The sequence below is a fragment of the Notamacropus eugenii genome, chromosome 4 (genome assembly GCF_028372415.1).
Source record: "Notamacropus eugenii isolate mMacEug1 chromosome 4, mMacEug1.pri_v2, whole genome shotgun sequence".
NCBI lineage: Eukaryota > Metazoa > Chordata > Mammalia > Diprotodontia > Macropodidae > Notamacropus > Notamacropus eugenii.
The window spans coordinates 324,708,917-324,714,839 of NC_092875.1; the positions used below are offsets into that span (position 1 = coordinate 324,708,917).

At 48.5% G+C, this 5,923-nt stretch overlaps 1 protein-coding gene and 1 long non-coding RNA gene across 3 annotated transcripts in view; one reads left to right on the forward strand and one right to left on the reverse strand.

The window, feature by feature from the left end:
* Positions 1–1,034: 1,034 nt before the first annotated feature.
* LOC140501484 (uncharacterized) lies at positions 1,035–3,043 on the reverse strand. Its single transcript, XR_011966201.1, has 2 exons — positions 2,915–3,043; positions 1,035–2,494 (listed from the first exon to the last, which is right to left on the reverse strand). It is a non-coding gene; the product is annotated as an uncharacterized lncRNA (long non-coding RNA).
* ZBTB7C (zinc finger and BTB domain containing 7C) overlaps positions 2,848–5,923 on the forward strand; it is a 505,030-nt gene continuing 501,954 nt past the window's right edge. Inside the window, exon 1 of one of the 2 annotated variants that reach the window (XM_072605169.1) lies at positions 2,848–3,360. The gene's annotated coding sequence lies outside the window, so the exon portion shown is untranslated. The remainder of the gene's footprint in view (positions 3,361–5,923) is intronic. The other variant, XM_072605168.1, reaches the window with a different exon arrangement.

Consider the following 5,923-nt stretch of genomic DNA (forward strand, 5'->3'; position numbering starts at 1 on the left):
TTCCTTCTTCCTTCCTTCCTTCTTCCTTCCTTCCTCCTTCCTTCCTTCCTTCCTTCCTTCCTTCCTTCCTTCTTCCTTCCTTCCTTCCTCCCCCCTTCCTTCCTCCTTCCTCCCCCCTTCCTTCCTCCTTCCTTCCTTCCTTCCTTCCTTCCTTCCTTCCTTCCTTCCTTCCTTCCTTCCTTCCTTCCTTCCTTCCTTCCTTCCTTCCTTCCTTCCTTCCTTCCTTCCTTCCTTCCTTCCTTCCTTCCTTCCTTCCTTCCTTCCTTCCTTCCTTCCTTCCTTCCTTCCTTCCTTCCTTCCTTCCTTCCTTCCTTCCTTCCTTCCTTCCTTCCTTCCTTCCTTCCTTCCTTCCTTCCTTCCTTCCTTCCTTCCTTCCTTCCTTCCTTCCTTCCTTCCTTCCTTCCTTCCTTCCTTCCTTCCTTCCTTCCTTCCTCCTTCCTTCCTTCCTTCCTCCTTCCTTCCTTCCTCCTTCCTTCCTTCCTTCCTTCCTCCTTCCTTCCTTCCTTCCTTCCTCCTTCCTTCCTTCCTTCCTTCCTTCCTTTCCCTCCTTCCTTCCTTCCTTCTTCCTTCCTTCCTTCCTTTCTTCCTTCCTTCCTTCCTTCCTTCCTTCCTTCCTTCCTTCCTTCCTTTCTTCCTTCCTTCCTTCCTTCCTTCCTTCCTTCCTCCTTCCTTCCTTCCTTCCTCCTTCCTTCCTTCCTCCTTCCTTCCTTCCTTCCTTCCTCCTTCCTTCCTTCCTTCCTTCCTCCTTCCTTCCTTCCTTCCTTCCTTCCTTCCTTTCCCTCCTTCCTTCCTTCCTTCTTCCTTCCTTCCTTCCTTTCTTCCTTCCTTCCTTCCTTCCTTCCTTCCTTCCTTCCTTCCTTCCTTCCTTCCTTTCCCTCTCTTTTTTTCTTTCCTTCCAATATCTCCCTTGCAAAGAATGAAAATCCAGAAAGTAAATATTAGACAGCTTCCACAAGTCACTTGACAAATTACTTAAGGCTAAGTGCCCTGGAACAGAGTTGGCACACAATGAATGAATGACAAGATTAAACTTCTTTAAGTTTCTGTAATCAAAACTATAAACATAGATCTTTTAATTTAGCCAGCATCATTCTAAACAGATGAAATATATCATTTTTCAAAGATATTATTATACTGCTCTAAGTTCAAGTATTCTGCTCCATTCTGCACTGGGAACACCGATTATAGTGTCTTGAATACACAAGTGTTTAATAAACGTTCTATGTGGAATCCTTCCCCCTTTTAAAGAAAACAGCATTCTTGGTCAAAGGGTTAGTAGAGGAAGAGACTGGATTGCAGAAATTTTGATTTCTTTTCTTCTCCTCTCCAAAATTCGGTGGGGCTTTAAGATGGTATTTAGGAGCAGCTGTTCTACTTGTAATGTAGGAACTGCAAACTTTCCGGTGTACCTTTAGAAAACCTCAGATGTACGGGTGGCTATAAACACAGAGAATGACTTAGAGAAAAATCACCGGCATATATGGTTTAGTGAAACTTGTCCACCTCATACCAGCGTCAGGGCAGGATCCCAGGGTAGCAGTAGCAGCAGGCTTGGCAAAAAAGATAAGCAGAAAATCTGTTCCATGTCTTCTTTCCCGGGGTGGCTCCATTCGAATGTTTGACATTCCCAGATGGAAGGTCCAGAGTGACGTCACAAAGGCGGCAGTCACCTTCACCCGCGGTCCATTCACAGTCGTCCCTTCTTGGCCTTCGCCCGCCTCCCGTCCTTTTACAAGGCGGGGGTCGTTTACGAATTGCCCCTCTCCCCTCCCATAGACCTTTGCCGGCGTGCACCACGATTCCTAGTTTATGGGTTCGCATTGTGTCCAGAACTGGGGGGCCGTGGGGCTGGGGGCGGGGTGTAAGGGCGGAGCTGATTCACTTCAGTTCCCCCTCCTTCTTCCCAGGCTGAGAGACCACGTGTCAGGCTGATTGGTTACCTTCGAGGGCACGCTTTAAATAGTCGCCTCCGAGCGATTGAGCTGTCATTGTCCAACCCCGAGCCAGCTGGCTGGTTTGGGAACAGGGTGGGAGAAGGTTGAGGGAAACTTGAGGTCCGCAAAAGATTCAAGGGCAGGGGCAAAGGCAGGAAGACTGGAGGCTTTTAGGATCCCCATGCTTGGGTCTTCTGGAAAGCAGATGGTTTCTCGTGTTTTGGTTCTCAGTTACCCGTATTCTAAGCGACACTTGGGAAACTTTTCACCCCCATCCTTCCCACCCTACTTTCTGGTAGGAGAAAAAAAAACAGTTGCTAAGAAGTTGTTTTATTTCCTTCCCCAATCGGACTTTGCAAAAATAGCCAGGCTCAGGGCAACTGAGCCAAACTCTCCCTTCCTTAATGTTGTCCTGGGCCGTGCTGACCTAAAAATACCCTTAGCACACAGACTCCTCTTTTGTCTCCAGGCGGGTCCGGCTTGGCCGCAGATGGCGTCTGGAGACCAGGAGAAACAGTGGGGTCGCCCCTTGCCTCTTCCTGAGACTGTCCCTTTAAATCCTGGAGGAGGGAAAAAGAGAGAGAGAGAGAGAGAGCAGTGAGCGGATAGTGTCTCTCTCCGTCTTCGGCCTCCCCCCACCCCCACCCCCTGAAGCCTGTCGCACCTCACTCGCCCCCAGCCCCTAATTCCCTCCCACCCTTCACTCGCCTTTCCCAGTGCTTCCCTCTCCCCTACAAAGCTTCCCACCCAGCAACAGTTTCTGTCAAAATATAAATTAAGCGATGCAGAGGAGGAGGCTGAGTGCATGTGTGAAAGGGCGAGCAGGGAGAGAGAGAACGCGAGGGAGGGAGGGAGGGAGGAGAAAGGGAGAGGGAAGGGAAAGAGAGAGACAGAGACAGAGAAAGAGAGAGGGAAGCAGACATCCGGGCCCTTTCTGCACACTCCAGTCCCCATAGCCCTGCAGAAACTCCGGTCCGCACCGCAGCGGTGAGACCCGGACCGTGGCACAAGCCGGGCACGGTCGCGCTGGTGCCGCTGTTCCTGGACACTGCCAGAAGCGGTGGCAACAGCTAGAAGGGGGGGAGGAGGAGGAGGAGAAGGAGAAGGAGGAGGAGGAGGAGGAGGAGGAGGAGGAGGAGGAGGAAGAGGAGGAGCAGCAGCAGCAGCAGCAGCAGCAGCAGCAGCAGCAGCAGCAGCAGCAGCAGCAGCAGCAGCAGCTGCCTGCCTTGCCTCGGCGCGGCTACTGCTCCAAAGCCCAAAGCTGGTGCCACGAGACTGACAGCGGCGCAGCGCGAGCGCTTTCCCAGCTGGCTTGGTTCCGCCGCGGCCGCTGGATTCTGACAGCGGTGACAGCGGCGGGAGCAGCCCCAGGAGGGACAACGGGCTGCAAACTACAGGCTGGAGGAAGCTTTTCAGCCCCCGAAAGGTAAGAGCTCCCTCATGCCCTCGAGCTCCTTTTCCCTCCTCGAGAAAACCTCTCTTCTAATACCGTCTATTCTGCCCAATACCTCTGTTCCTTGCTTTGGAGCTGCAAGGTTGAGGATATTTTTGCATGCTATTTTATTTCGGTGTTTGCTGCTATTTCTCTTGTGGTCGGGGCACGTTTGGGAGCCTACTCCTCTGGAAGAAGCTAGGGGCTATTCCCGGGATACAAGGAGATGGAGAAGATGCGGTGGCGATTCAAGGGTTTCGTGTGGCAGCCATGTAGTTGAAGAAGAAGGGAAGCGGGGAGGGGAGAGCAGAGCAAGCGAGCTAGAGAGACTCCTGGTTGGCATTAGTGGACGAAGCAGCTAAAGGAGAGCGGGAGGGATGCCGAAGGAGAACTTTTGAGGATGTCTGGGAACCCCAGGGGGCTGCGGTACTTTCGGGAGCAGAGAGAGGCGGATCGAGGAAAAGTTAAGTAGCGACAGGTGGTTTCCGCTTCAAGTTCTGCTGCTGCTCGTCCCGAAAGTTACACTGGCATTTTGGAAAGGGACGATTTCCTTTCTCTTTTCTCCCCCTACGCGCTTTCTTTACTTGGGAAGTGGAGATTGGAGGATGGGGGAGAGAGCCTCCTGCAAGAATGTTCTGGCGCTGGAACCTCTCGATCTCCACATCTTAACGAAGCAGCCAGGCTAGGGAGGTATGCCAGAGAAGGGGACGGGACGTCTCAGAAGTGGAACTGGGGATGGAAGTTGGATGGCGCTTTCTGCCTGACACTTAGTATCCTAGGGGATCAGCGAGGAGAGGAGCTGGGAAGGTGAGTTGATGGTAAGGTTGAAGGGTAGAGGGCACTAAGTGTGGCCGACGCTCCAGATAGGTTTTTCATAAATCCTGATGAAATGAAAGGATCTATTCGGTGCCTGGCGCAGAAGACTAGAAGGAGAGGGTATATATCCTTTCAGTGGTTTGCGTTGTAACCTGCGTCGTTTGCCAGGACACTTCCTTCGTGTGTGTGTGTGTGTGTGTGTGTGTGTGTGTGTGTGTGTGTGTGTGTGTGTGTGTATGTCTTTTGAAAAAAAATCTACTTGGGTCACTGTTGCCCTTTGTTGCTGTGGTTATTTGTTTGATTTAACCAGATGAATGGGCAGGGAATCCCATGGAGGGAATCAAATGCGTTTCCCTTTTCTTTTGTAACCCTGTGAAACTTAGAGGCGTTTGTGGAGTCTGGGGAGCAGAGTGAGGCGCTGCTTCATCCTGAAGGCTTCTGCTTGTGGTCCTTTGGGGTGCTGATGTTTGAGTCTGAAAGACACTCGCCAAAGGAGGAAAATGAAGGCGTCAGTTCTGTCACTAAGTGACTAAAGCTTTATTTTCAGGGATGAGGATGGTGGGGAAAAGAAGCAAGAACCCCAGAAAAAGGAAGATATGGAGACAGACACACTGTGCAGAAGCTAGAAATGCTGCCATTCCTGGACTGGGTTTTGTTTATCAGCATCATAAATCCAGCTCAACAAACATTTATTAAGTGTCTAATATATGCAAGACACTGCTCCAGGTGCTCTGATTGCCAACACACAATACATGAAACTTCAAACTATGGGCATTGCCTTTTATCTATCATTTGCTAAGAGAAATCCAGATCTACTCTTTTAGTTTGGGGTCTAAAATAAATAAAAGTTGGGAAAGAAGAAAAAAATCACAGTGCTTTGCCATTTTAAGTGCTAGATAAATGCTTGTTGACTGATCATTTGATTGATATTGTTGGAAAATAAACTAAAAATTGAAACAAAGCCTTTGCTTTTAAACAGCAATCACAGTATTTCAGAGTTGAATGCGAGTGAGGAATAGTGTGATATGAGGAAAAGAATTCTGGCTGTCAGAGAACCTTTATTCAAAGCAAGTCAGTTAGCTTCTGTGGGTCTCAGTTTCCTTATCTGCAAAATAATGTAGTTGAATGACTTCTGAAGTCTCCTCTAGTTCCAGACCTATAACTAGTCCTATTTCTTTCTTATACAGGAAATGCCTAGAGGTTAAATGACTTGTTCAAGGAAAACTAGTTAGTAGCAGAACTTAAACTATAATCCTGGTCTCCAGTTCCCTTTGAAATGATTTTTTCATGCATCAAAGATGAGAGAAAGAGATGTCTACTATGCTATATCTCTCCAAGAATGAAGGATTACTTGGATTCTCCCTCCTATGTATTTCTCCTCACATGCTAACGGTTTACAGTGAAGAATACTCCCCTGGGCATATTAAGGGAAGACGTTTCAGGAGAAGACTCAAAGGACTGGGAAAGTGTTCTCCCTACCCTCAAATAACTTATAGTCTAATGGGTGACAGATACATGGAAATGGAAATGTATTGTGTTTGTTCCAATATAAACTGCACCTTGCTGCTCCTACCATCTCTCCCCAAATGTGATTTGTATAAAAGCCTGTAATCAGTTCTTAGTAAGAGAATGAATGAAAATGAAGATGAAGAGAGCAGTAATAATAAAAATGAATAAAATATCCTTATGGGAATTGGAAAGAAATGTAAAAAAAACACAGTAAAGGTATTTTATATGGTAA